Source organism: Cyprinus carpio, chromosome B20, assembly GCF_018340385.1.
Source record: "Cyprinus carpio isolate SPL01 chromosome B20, ASM1834038v1, whole genome shotgun sequence".
In the NCBI taxonomy this organism is placed as follows: domain Eukaryota; kingdom Metazoa; phylum Chordata; class Actinopteri; order Cypriniformes; family Cyprinidae; genus Cyprinus; species Cyprinus carpio.
This window is the reverse complement of record NC_056616.1, coordinates 24,292,713-24,307,589: the sequence shown is the minus strand read 5'-3', so window position 1 is coordinate 24,307,589 and position 14,877 is coordinate 24,292,713. Positions and strand designations below refer to the sequence as shown.

At 32.1% G+C, this 14,877-nt stretch overlaps 1 long non-coding RNA gene across 2 annotated transcripts; it reads right to left on the bottom strand.

Annotated features, from left to right (window-relative positions):
• Positions 1-3,171: 3,171 nt before the first annotated feature.
• Positions 3,172-14,332, bottom strand: LOC109113520. Of its 2 annotated transcripts, XR_002021767.2 has the most exons (6): positions 13,639-14,332; positions 13,037-13,093; positions 9,222-9,349; positions 6,544-6,600; positions 6,052-6,209; positions 3,172-4,423 (listed from the first exon to the last, which is right to left on the bottom strand). It is a non-coding gene; the product is annotated as an uncharacterized LOC109113520 (long non-coding RNA). The 2 variants fall into 2 exon arrangements; XR_002021768.2 differs by lacking the exon at positions 6,544-6,600 and having other exon boundaries at positions 13,639-14,327.
• Positions 14,333-14,877: the final 545 nt, after the last annotated feature.

Here is a 14,877-nt window from a genome sequence, read left to right as displayed (position 1 = left end):
TCTTTGTTGAACTGCATCGGATGCAAATCATCCCTGACTCGAGCTGCTTTTCCTGTGACACGATGGCCTCTAGTGGAGTTCCCGCAATCGACGGCCCTGCCAGACCCAGCTGGCTTTGACATTAACACCAGGCCATGACTGACAGAAACCCCGGCCTTGGGCTCGGGCCCCTGGGGGCCACCACAGTACATTCAGCTCTCCTTTTGGCCTGTTGATTTACCGTCCTCAGTGGCCATGCGTTGATCCATTTCCCTTTCAGTTTGCTCACAGGGCACCCCAAAAACCGTCCTCCAGCAATATATTTGCTTTATGATTTCCTGAGGAGCCCGTGAAGGAAAACAAGCCGCGCTCCCTTGCACCTGCTGCAGTTAATGCGGGGCCCGGTCCGCCACGCTCCCGGGCGATTTGAAAGGGGCCAGTGTGTCGAAGGCCTCAATGTGGATCTTACATCTGCGGCGGAGCAGCGGGAGGACGGGACAGCGTGTGTCCGTGTAACGTGCCGGTCATTGTTTGCGCGTGGCGTGGAGCTGACATTCATAAGGCAAACGTCCGGCGGTTTACGGGAGTTTCACGTGCAGCAGATGTGAAGGATGTATGATTTTCCACGGCTCTCCGTATCAAAGGTGCTTTTCAGAGCTCATATTTATGAGACCTCCAACATTTCTGCTGAGGTCAGAACAGGATACTGAAATATTCTGACCGCTCTAAATAACATATGGCCTATATATAATCTATCTATCTATTCCAACATATTCAGAAATAGCTTTATCAAAGCCAACATTAAAAGTTTGTATTGATAAACTGCATTTAAATCATTTAAATAACTTCATCTTCATTAGGCCTATTGATATATAAACAAGAATTATATAGCTGTCATTTCGTGTATTAACAGAATTAAATATAATGGCTTGTATGGAATTACTAATTATGAACTTATTTTACTTTAGTTTAAGTCGTGTAATAACAATAATCAAATAAAATGAATTATTAATATTAACTTATTAATTTTGATTAAAATGATATAAACTTTATATATATATAATACTTTTATATATATATATTAAAAAAAAAAATATATATATATATATATATATATATATATATTTATGTAAATATTATATTTATATGATCTATATTATAAATATTATGCTTATTTTATATATATTAATGCACAATTTTTTTTACTTTAGTTTAAGTCATGGAATAATATTAATCAAATAAAATGAATAATTAATATCAACTTATTTTATTAAAATAACATTAATTTCTTTAAAATGCATATATAAACTTTATTTTTACTAAATTATTTAGATTTCATATATATATATATATATATATATATATATATATATATATATATATATATATATTATATATGATTTATTTTTACTAAATAATTTATATATATTATACATATATTTAAATTCATTAATAAAGAAAGTTTTTTTAAAACAATCATGATATATGTGTGTGTGTGTTGCTCTGCTCTCGATCCTCCATGTGGTAATGCTTTTGTTGCATAAGTAAGATCTGATTTGATGACCCTGAACTGCTGCCTTTTTCCATTCATGTCTGTTTAAGCGTTAATGGATGATTGTGTTCTGTCAGGACCTCACATCGCCCTCTGACCCGCACACTGCTAAAGGAAAAACCATAAATACATCCCGGCCGCGGTCCAAGGAAGAGATTCGACACGATACATCCTCGGCCTCTCATTGTATTACCGTATGGACCGCTGAAATACAGAGAATGACATTTGTTCATTTCAGCACACTGTGACCATTTCAAGAATCTGGGACAATTATATTGAATAATTCTACTCCCCTCCGCCATATTGTTATTCAAACAATCGTCTATTCCACGAACACTCAAACGCACACCGTCCGTCTTCCTTAATGCCTTCCAAAGAGCGTCATTTGAGAATGTCAGTTGCGAGCCTAATTTCAGAATAATCTCACCTCGCTAATGCAGCCCAGGAGGACGTCCAGCTTTTCCTCATGCCGCTGTTTTATTACACTCACATTTTTGGACTCGGCAGATCTCATCAGTAGCTGTCCACGGATTTTGGCCCACCTCTACACTTTCCCTTGGAACGGGTCCAGCGGTAGATGGAAGCTATTAGGTCAGAAAGAGAGGTGAACTCACAGGATTATGGGAAGTGTGCATGTGGCACTGTCTGTTATTGCTGTCACATGTTTAAGTAGCTACCTTTCTGACAGAGAAAATCTGTTTTCTGAGCAGAATATGGCTTATACTACTGTGTTTATGTTCATGTACCCGTCACATGTGGCTTATATTTTTGGAATATACAAATAATATTAGTTAAACCATTTCCACTCAGAAACCACTAGTAAATTTCACAGAAATAACACATAAAATGTTAAATTATATATTTACAGTATAGTTTCTTTCATCAAAATGTCACAAAGTGAACGTTGGAGTGAATTTTAAATCAATGTTTCAAATAAACTTTTCCTTACAAACATTTTCTTGATTGATGATAATTAAGTTTCCAGGTTCCTGTTAATCTTAATTTAAATTGCTTTAGATTTATTAAAGTCTTATGAACATTTGGTGTAAATTTTAACAGTTACAAATAAAAGTCAAGTAACACATTGAAATTGTTAAAACTGAATAAAACTGAAATTTTTAAGTCCAAAAGCTTCTTGTAAAATGTAATCCAATAATACTTTTTTTTTATTTTCAACTTCAAAAAAATAAATATTTTTACGGTATAGTTTTTCTTATTAAAATACCACAATAAAGTAAACCTAAGGGTGAACTTCAGATCAAAATATCGTTTTTGTCATGTCTTCTGATACATTTTGCTAAAAATATTTCAAGCAAAACATTTCCTTAAGAAGATTTTCTTAATTGCTAATAATTTTACAGGTTTTTCCGACCTCTTCAACATCCAGTTTACGGTTAATATTTTTTGAAATCCTTTCAGATTTATAAAAGTCTAAAAAAAAATTGGGGTAGAAACAATTGTTACAAATAAATTTCGCAGACGTCACAAAAAACCGTCAAGCAACATACGTGAAATAGACTGAAATAGTATTTTATTGTAAAAAATATTCTAATAATAATTGTTTTATTTACAACTTCGAAAAAATATTTTACAGTATAGTTTATTTTATTAAAATACCACAATAAAGTGAAATAGGGGGTGAATTTTACATCAAAATGCCATTCCTGTCATGTCTCCCAGTGCTTTCTGATCAAAATATTTCAAATTAAGTTTTTTTTTAGGAATATTTTCTTAATTGATCCTTCATTTTCAACTTCATTTTTCAGTTCCCCTTTAATTTCGTAAATTCCCTTTAGTCTAAAAGTCTGGAAAAAATATATATTAACAGAAATAATTTTCACTAAGAAATTGCACATAAATTCCACTAATATATTTACAAAGAACTGTTAAGTAAATTAAACGCGAAAAGTAGAAGACGAATAAAATTTCCTAAAGCATACGGCAATAATCTTTATTTTTAGTGTAGTTTAAAACTAAACTAAAATATTTTTTTACTGTGCTTTTCACAAGACAAGGTCCCATTAGTTCATGTATTTTAATGCTTTAACTAACAAAAAAAAAATGCATTTGTTACAGTATTTTATTAATCTTGGTTAAAGTTAGTTGATTTTTCATTGCTAGTCCATGTCAGCTCAGGTCCTTTAAATAAAATTAACAGATATAACTTATGATTTTAATAAAGTATAAGTAAATGTTGAAATTAACATGAACTAAGATGAATAAATGCTTTAGAGTTTAGTTCATGTTAACTGTAATGGAACCTTATTGTAGTTTTACTTAAACTCTTTTACCAAGTTTTTATATCTCTTTTGTAGAAATACTTTCTTAAATTACAACACAAGCATATTAGTTTCTTAGATTAGAGTTCATAAGCTGCTGCCAAACAGGAACGACACATTTAATGGTTTTATCCGTGCGAGTGCATCCGTCATTCCCGATTTTTCCCCATGTATTGAACAGGGTGTGAACCAACAAATCCCAGAATCATCAATCTTCCCGCTAGTAGACGCTCACATGTGCGCTCGCTCATTTTTAAAGCGAAGAAACGTCATGGGGGGAAAAGGAGGGAAGACACTTTTTTTTTCTCAGATTTTGGGCCCATTAACAAAATAGGTGCTGGAGGAAACATTCAAATAAAACCAGCCGCCCAGGAGCAGTGATTGCTACTTCCTCAGCCTTTCCACTTCATTGATGGTTATGTGAGTTAAAACAAGGCACGTAATGGAGACGCTGCGGCCCCCGGGGACTAATTAGAGTCACGTGACTTCCTCCTGGGCTTCCATGAAAATAACTCCATCACAATGGTCTGTGATATTAATATCAGCTTTGGGAAAGTCAAGCCTCTGCTCACGAGGAGGGATCCGCTCGAACAAACCCAAGAATGCACAGCATCTGAGAGAGAGAGAGAGAGAGAGAGAGAGAGAGAGAGAGAGAGAGAGAGAGAGAGAGAGAGAGAGAGAGAGAGAGAGAGCGAGAGAGAGAGAGAGAGAAAAAGAAAAATAATACTAGCAAAGAGGAAACCCTTGTGTGCTGCTAACAGAAGAGGAAAAAAAAAATAAAAATAATATTCTCAAAAACATAAAAACAAAAAAAATAAATTAAAATTAACATTTCCAAAAACACAAATAAAAAAGGGTGTCACATTTCGACTAAGCATTTTGTAGAAATTTAGAAATTAGAAATGTATAAAAGCTTGAAAATTTACTGTAGTAAAATGTTAATCTGTCATTGAAATTCTTATATATATATATATATCTTGTATATTTCTAGAATTAAATTTTTATGATCTGACAACTTTCTTTTTAAATTTTTAGGGAGGATTCATAATGCATCATAACCTATGATTAAATGTAAACAAAATAGTGCTTTAAACTAATATGTTTACACTTATTATAATATACACTCTTTTTAATCATGTAATGATTTCATGTAATTATATTTATGTTATATATATATATATATATGTTAAGATTATTTTGTATTTAATTTAATTTTATATTTATCTATCTGTCTATTTATCTATCTATATAATATTTTTCTTTAAATAGATATTATATATATATATATATATATATATATATGTATTATTTAACTAAAAATATTATATATAACATTTTTAGCACACACACATATATATATATATATATATATATATATATATATATATAATATTTTTAGTATAATTTTTTAAATAAATACTGTATATTTATATAATTTAAATAAAAATATATTTTTTTAGCACTTATATATACTTAAATATATATATATATATATACTTATATATACTTAGCACTTAAATGTATGTATGTGTATATATGTAGTATTTTAGTATTAAATATCTTTATTTTGTAATATAAAAAATATAGAAAAGGTCTTTCTTTTTAAATATTTTTATACATAAAATAAAACTAATTAAAAATATTAAAGAAAAATGATTTAATATTTGAAAATAATTTTTGTGTAATTTTATGTAATATATGTACTATTTTTAAATTGTACATAAGAAAAATTAGTGAAGTTATTAAATTTTTTTAATGTAATATATATATATATATATATATATATATATATATATATATATATATATATATATATATATACACCACACACACACACACACACACACACACACACACACACACACAATAGATTGTGCTAATATTGTCGTTTAATCAGACTGTAACAACACGAGTCAGAATATTGTCGTTTAATCAGACTGTAACATGTAAAACACATTGACATTTCACTCTGATTAGATCACAGTTTCCAGTAAATGTTGCTGAAAGAGCGTCCTGTACAATTTGCACCCACCACATTTAACAGCCATTAAAAGACGCAGGTGGTTAAAAAAAATGAATAATAATTTTTGTCTGTAGAGCCTCTTTTAAAAGCCTCCGTTCTCAAATGAAAGTGTCATGCTGTCAGTCTGCGGCCTGAAAGGGTAATAATCTAGCAGCTGTATTTGCACCAATGAAATATCGGCGCCTTCAGAAACAGAGGCCCACCTCTTTGTTGGGTACCTGCTCAAATAACCCCTTCACCGCGGCCCAAGGCTTCAAACCCACACGAGAAAGACGTCTCGCAGACTCCTGAACTCTTGTATAAATGGTCACTTCTAAGGGTTCGGTGGTTTGCTGTGCTCTGACCCACGTGGAGATCTTTCTCTTCCACTCCATCCCTGGAATTTATGAGATAAAACATGCTCTTTTTCACTCACTTTTTTATAAAACAGAGCTGTAAAAAACTGTAAATTGATTCTGCCTCCCTTTCAAGCAGCGTAATGAAAATAACTTGAGCGCTTTCATTGTAATAGGACTGAAAGCCCTCGGGTCGAGTCTCGATTTAAGCAGATGTAAAGTCTTCCTGAATGGAGATTGCTGTAAAAGATTTCGGTGCTCATTCAGAGTCTCGAAGGACTCGATGTGTGAGACCCAGCGTCCCATGACATAATCCGACAATATCCCAACCCTGATTTAAACCTTATTAAGATGTAGAAATGTTCGTTTACTCACGTCACTTCATCTTGTGCGTGCAGGACGGTCCGTGGGGTTTCTGCAAGATTATGAGAACTGCTCCCAGTTAAAACAAGAAATGATTTTTAGACCTTGTCAAAGTCTGGGCTCGCTGAAGCTGCTCGAATTCATTTCCAAGACTTTAGGACTGCTGACATACAGAGTAAAGACAGTCATTTTATTATAATATACTATTAGGAAAACGAAGAAAAAGGATCCCCACATATAAAAATATATCTTTATTTACTACGTTTCAGTCACTTGACCTTCTTCAGGTGTATAATATACTTTATAGTAGATTAAAATTAAATATACAACAAATATAATGTTAGGAGAAATATAAATATTGAAATAAATACTCAAAAATAATTAAATTAATAAAAAAATAATTGAATACTATGAAAATTATTGTCGGTATGAGGAATGATTATTACTATGCATGTTTTTATTCAGCTTAAAAATGGTTTTAAGTCAGTTATTTCTATCTTTTGCGTCTAGTGCGTCAGTAGAAAGTATCAGTCTGGAGTGACATGAAGAAACAGAAGAAACTGAGACAGACTCAAACTGTGGCATCGTCTCCAAGATACTTCAAGAAACCTACCTGTAAATTTCCTTAAAAACTATGTGAAAGTGTACCTAGTGCAAAAGCTGCGTTAAACGCAAAGGATGCTCACACCAAATGTTGATTTAATTTAGTTAATAGAAGTTAATTAATAAAGAAAATCTATTTATGGCATTATTATTATTTTTGACAGCATCCTCATTTTACAGCATTTTTACACAAGTGACTAAACGTTTAACAGCACTGTAGCTTTGCAGGAGGTTTCTCGGAGACACAGTTCTTCTGGATTGAGTCTCAGTTTGTTCTGTTTCTTCGTGTCACTCCAGACAGACTGATGATGATCAGATCACATCTCTGTGTGCAGCACAAAAATATCACTGCATTATTACAATTAATGACTGAATGAATGTTTGGAAATGTAAACTGATATTTTCTACTGACTCACTACAGTACAAGATAGAAATAACAGACTTAAAACCATTTTTTTAGCTGGTGAAAATACTAGTGCTCTAATAATTTTGGCCACCACTGTGTGTATGTCTGTATATGTATATGTGTATATATATATATATATATATATATATATATGTGTATATATATAAGATATATATATATATATATGTGTATATATATATATAGATAGATAGATACCAAAATTTATACAGAAAAAAATAGTTTGACAACATTTTATTTAAGTAATAATATAACGTTGCTGGTTTGTTAGTGCTGAGTGCTTCCCCTGCAAATCGCAGAGCAATCTCCAAAAATCAGTGCAAAATATAAAATGTCATCATATTCTGTCTGGGCCTGTTAATAAAAGCAGAAAACCCAAACACGGTGGAGTTCGGCCTCGCTGCTCAATACTTCAGGAACAAGACATAATCCCAAAAGCAAAACAGACGTATAAAGCACCATGAAACCAAACTGTTTCAATGTCTAAACACACCGTGACCGTGAACCATCTGTGTTCCCCTGCGAAACTCACACGACTCCAGATGAGGTCTACTGCAATGCTAACCTCGAAAAATAAGTGCATCCTCAGAGATCCGATCATCCTGTCTATCAGGATTATATTTGGGAATGTCCAATGGCGTTCCTAGACCGGTAAGAGCCGTCGTCTGAGAGTTATCAGTAAACACAGACATAAATCAGCGCTCACTCGCAGCGACGGGCGTCTTTCTATTACAGTGTTGCATTGTGGCTGGATTGAATCGAGGTTAACCACAGGATGGAGCTGGTAAACTTTCCCAGCTTTTTGGCCGTTGATTTTTAAGATGCAAGAAGAAAAATTGGCCGTTCCTTTGAGTTGCATGGTGCGGATGGCCGGCGCCTGTAGTCGAGTTGACAGTACTGATGGGATCCCGTCTGTTAGCCATTCAACAAAACCAGCGTGTTAATGCTCATACCAGCCACACGGGTTGTGACCTTAAATGTCTGTTTAAGATCTTTCTCTGGGCCAATCATGGCTACTTTTATAGTTGAACCTCAATGCATCTGTCACTCAATACGCCCGAGTTACAACACACAACTTAAACACATCCTCACGACGTTCGGTTTGCGATCCGTAAGGAACGGCAACTTTATTGCGCTCATAAAAACGTTGCAACTGCCCTGTATTTCCAAGGAACAGCTCAAACTGACTGAGATTGCACTCAGACGCAATTGAGATGAATGGGATTGGATTCATGCGTCCCTCGTTTTTCAAGGCCGGGGATTTTCCTTCGAGAAGCAACTCCAGTTAAATATTTGTCAACTCCCGTTAGAAACATTTAATAGTAATAAAATTTATGGCGGCGCTTTTTGCAGGATGCTGCCAGAGAGAAGCATCACTGTGGAAAGGTAATAAATGCTACCAGTGTTTTGGGCCGTTTTGAGTTATTATCTGAGCATGAAGCCCAGCAAGAGGGAGTTTATTTCCAAGGCTGATATTAAGAATTTAGTATTTTATTCCATTTAGAAATAAATCCTCCATTAAGATGGGAAAAAAGGGAGAAATCGGTGAGGTCGCTATAGATGTTTGCAGTGCCTACGGACGTATATTCCCCCTCCTTTACAAACCCTAAAAGCATTTACACGATAAATAATTCCACAAAAGGGACGGTGGGAATAGTCGAACCTGAGCACTAAATCAGCCCGTCTTTCGGCAGGAAGTTCAGTGACGGTAACAGGAGGTGCCTCAGGAATCCACTGAAGCAGCACTTCCAATATTGCGTTCCCATATGGCCGAGATGCAATAGTTGGTATCTGGAGACAGGTAAAATAGAGATGTCAGGCTTGACATATTCATTCCAAGAACTACAATCATTCTTTAGATTTATACTTTAAAATAATGTTTTGTAATATATAAAATGTATTGCATAGTGTATATATATCTTTTTTTATTTTAGCAATGTTTTTATTGCAACCATTATAGTAAAAATAAAACATCAAATAATTAAAAAATGTTATGTGACTATTTTTATAATTTATATATATATATATATATTTTTTTTTTTCTTTATTTAAGCTAATACAGTAATATATATATATTATATATATATATATATATTATATATATATATATATATATATATATATATCTTAATTTTTTTTGTACATTTTGTATTTTTACTATATTGGTTTTAGTTTCAAGTATGTTCCATTAACATTAATACTGACATTTCAAGGAGAGTTCAATATGATATTTATCAAGAAATAATTATTGGTTGGTTATTTGTATTAATCTGGTTCCCAAATTGGAGGTTGTGAGTCAATTAAAAGTAATTAAACATAACAAAAATTTAACATTTAACATAAAATGTAAAATTAAAATAAATTAAAAAATTAAAACCCTAAAAAATATTTTATTTATTTGTCTGCATGTCATGTGAAAATGCTGTAAATATGCAAACATGTAAATTTTTTTAAAATATATTTAAGTATTAACTTAAATATATTTTATATTAAATAATATAATTTAATAATTGATTATATTTATATTATATAATTTTTTTTTAAATATTTAATCCTAAATATTTAAGCTCAAAGAAAGAGCCAAATAAAAAAAGGCTTGGGAATCCCTTAATTACATTATTTTTTCAAATGGGCAACACATTTCAGGCATTAATGTGAGTTTGCTATAGCAATGCCTAATTGGCTATTTGACTGTTCATTAAAATTAATCAAACAGCTTACCAATGATGTCTAAAACTGATGTCGCATCAAGTTTTGCTGAAAGATTATGAAGACATTTTTCTCCATAATAACATGCGCTGATGAATAATTCACAATAGACCGAGAACACGATTTAAAGTAAATGTCAATTCTCTTTCACTGGTTTCCATTACTATATACTCTATGTCATATTATAAAAGAGTTACTCATTTCATGGGCCGGCGTTCAAAGCGTGAACGAACAGCGTGGAGTCACACGTTATAAAGTTATTGAAACACAGAGCTCAGTGTGTTGTGAATCTGATAATATGGGACAAAGGAGGTCTGGGAATCGTAACCAGTGTGAAATATGGGCCGTGCAGGGCTTGTAAAAGCCTTGTGATAAATTAGTTTGTATTCCTCTGTTTTTCCCTTTTTTCATGCTGAAAACCCAGGGTGTTTTCTTTCGGACGTGCAGCTTTTCTCCTCTTTGTCCATTCAGATCCTCAAGCTGTGCACGCAGAACATCAGACTCCAAATTTAAGGGCCTTCGGAGACCCGTACGGCTCCCTGATGGAGATATCTCAAGCCACCTAACAGGGAGCCTACAAGGTCACGGAGGAAACCCACTTTTTTGGAGAAAAAAACAACAGAAAACATCCGCAGGCCGGGTGCAGTGGTGACATCAATCTGCAGAGGAACTGTTGTTAAACGCATTACCGTTTCATGACAGTTAAGAGGTAATTTGGCAGATTATCATGAACGCTCTCATGGGTGCGCAGATAAGTGGTTGTTATTTATGTGCAGATGCGCTGAGGGTCGTCCAACACAAACGTAAATAATAAAAATCAAACATGTTACCAACAAGGAACGCCATCAGGTTTACTAGTGTGTATAGTTAGAGAGGGATTTTACAAAACCTCCAACGTTAAACTTCAGCGATTGTGTTACAGAAGGCATGAACGAACAAATTTCTTTAGAAAAGTCACTTTAGATTAAACTTATGCCAGATGCATACATGCAAATGATAAAAATCCCCAACTACGTTTCCTCAGAAAATATAAAGATGTAGTTCTTTCTAGCAGGGAATTGTACAGTGTAGTACAGTGTAGTTTGTGCTCATTTTATGTAATGCTGCTAAATAAAGCAAGAAAAGTTGGTTTATGAGGCAAAAAGATTGTGTGACAAAACTACATTACCCATCATTCTCAGTGGCTGAGATCAAGGTTATTAGAGTTAACTAAAACTAAAACTAATTTTAAAAAAAATTGTCACCAAAAAATAAAAACAAAAACTTGATTTATTTCAGTTAGCAGTTAGTTTCCAAAGCAACATTTATCTTTTTTAATTCAGTTTGGTTAGAGTTAGGGTTAGGTTTAGATGTCCTAAAACTAAATAAATAAAAAATAATAATAATGATAATAAAATAAAACAAGAACCAATAAAAATGACAAAAACACAACAAAATTACTAAAACTTTAAATATATAAAATAAATGCAATTTTTATTAAAACAGAAAATATAAAAATAAACACTGATTCAAACTACTAATAAATATAACTGAAAATAGTTGATTTAAAATATGTACACTTATTTTATTTCATTTAGTTGCCAGTGCAACATTTCTCATTTTCACTTAGTTTATCTTGATGTTCTAAAACTGTAAAGTAATACAAACATATAGACACATTAAAACACATACAAATACTAAAACACTAACTAAAATGAAAATGATTGTTGGGTGATATGCTCCATAGTCATATTGTCCTAGCGTCAGCATGTGAGATCGTGATATACGATATTATTGTGCTAATTTATTTAATTACTTACTTAGTTTCACAGCCAGAGAGTAAACCGACTTCAGGGTACGGCTAAAAACAGCCTAATGTTGGTGTAATCTACACATTATATCTTTTTAGTCAAGTAGCTTATGGATGTCATGTCATAAAATATTTTTATTTTGACTGAATTTGTATTTAATATGATTCAAATTTAATTAAAAAAATTATAATGCAATTATAATGCTTTCATTTCCTCAGTTATTCAAACATAAGCTAGAGAAAAAGCTAAAAGAAAGAGCATTTACATTATATCGAGAGAGTGGAAATCAGTCAGCGAGCGTGCACACTAAACAAAACACCGGTGTTTCAGCGATGACTCTGATTGGCCATTGCATTCATGAGCTCAAAAGAATTGCGTGTGATTGGTTATAACGTGCAACACTGTAAATGCATAAAAAGAAATATAATGGAACAAATAAGCCCTTATATTAATTAGATAATATTACTAGCCTGATAATAATAATAATCGTTTTGATATCGTCAAAGGCATCGTCACTGGCAATATCTCTGATTATTGTTGATATATCATACTACCCTCATGAAAATTGTTAATATGAAAAAAAATTAAATAAATAATAATTATTAATAAACATTAATTAAAATAAAATAATATATTTAATATTAAAAAACAAAAGTAAACTTATTTAATTTTGTTAAATTAAACATTGCTCATTTTAGTTAGTTTAACTAATGTACTAAAATAACTAATACTGAAATAAAAATTGTAAAAAAAAAATGTATAGACATTAAAAACAAAAAACAATAAAAATGACAAAAACACAACAAAATTACTAATACTTTAGTAAAAATTAGTAAAAAGACAAAAAAATTAAATGAAAACAGAAAAATATAAAAATAAAAACTAATTCAAACTATTAATAATAACTATAACACATCTCAGTGACACTAAAAAAAAAAAAAAAAAAACACTGGCTGAGATACACAGATGGATTACTGACCTAAAACACATCCTTTGCTCTTCATTATGCATCCACTAAAATGCTTCCCGTCTTTGTCTGGAAATTAAAAAAAAAAAAAATGAAATAATTTCCAGGAGGATTTAAAGGCATCATGACTTCAATAAAATATCTAGTTACCTCATTAAGAATCATTAGCACTGAAAATGAAATGTTCACATTACAGTAACGCCACGTCACCTCACACAAACTGTGCCCTTTATACTGTACGTCAATAAATCAGCACCCTAATTAAAGTTTCTGAAACTGGCACAAAAGAAAATCTTTCCTATTAAAAAAGAAGAAAAAACTCCAGATCTCAGATCAGCCCTAAAGCAGTGACGAATGCATCTCTTGTTCACTGTATAAATGTTTAGTCGTGTCATTTACATAATCATTTTTATATCAGCATTAAACCTGTACGATTTATATGACTATTTTCCTTCACTAGTTCATTTTAAAGCTCCTGCGGTGTAATAAATGAATTTTTCAAATATTCCAAGAAGTCTCTCAATTAATATGAGCTCATAATAAAAGCAGCTTGTGTAATAATTAAAAAAGCGCTGTTTAAAACAGTTTCAGATGGCGTATATATCACATCATACCGCAACTATCCAGTCGCTAATTCCACGCAGGCCTGCTGCTAATAATCTCTGATGCTGATTTAACACACGACCGCACGAAGTGTTCGAGTTTCATCATCCCTCCCTGCAAGACACACGAGCTGATGCCCAGAAAACAACCTGTACAGCAAACACATAAACAAGAGACAACGCCGCAGTGGCTCTGAAATCATGAAAACATATGGAGCAGCTCTTTGAAGTGCACAGGGAGCCGTTTGGGCCGCTGCGCCTCCTGACTTTGTTTACTTTTAAAAGCCAGCCTCACCAATAAAATTAAAGGAAATGGTCAAACTGTGTGAAAATGAAAGCAAAATCTGCCTGAGTGGAGAAAGCTCTCTTCAGAAACAAGCACACAAACACAACGTCTGTTGAAAGGCGTCACTCCTAAATGTTCAAGAGTTTCTGCCAGGTGTGTTATTACTGAAGTAGACAGATTTAAGCATGCCGATAGTTTAAATGCCATTAACTAACCTGCTAAGCAAGATTCTGCACAAAAGTGCACAGTTTATGAAAGACAAATGAAGCATTGGGAAGTCTGATTCATTTTAGTGAATCTGTTTGATCAGATGCTTCATTTAAAATGAGACAAATGCGTTGATTCATTTCCATGCACAAGTAATTATGTAGCATCTTTTTGTAGCGATATACCAAATAATTATACTTTAAATTTTACTAATATAATAATTTGTTAAATGCTGCTTTTCATGACTATATTTAACCTTTTTTTTCATTTTATTTCATGTAAAATTTATACTTATATTAATATTTCTGATTATCTGACACTAAATTCTTTTAATATTTTTCTTTAGATGCTACTTTAGCAGATTTTTCACGCAGATTGTTTGGTTATTAAAAACACAAAATATTTGTAACTACTTTTTGTGGGCAACATTATGTGAATACATATCAATATGACTAGAAAATAATTATATAATTATATAATTAAATATAATATCAATAAATATAATTAAATAATAATTATTAGTGTTATTTTTACTACTACATGCTACTAAACAAAAAGAGACAAAATAGTATATAAATAATAAAAATATTACTATTGTAATATTTCACCATAAAATAAACAAGATTATTTGAAAAAATTATTGTATAATAATTTTATTTTACATTATAACTGTAAGATTTTCATACTAATGTTTATGGAAGTAACCATCAAACTTTAATTTTGAAGAAAAGCCGCAGGGAGACCTTAAAGTACTTTTG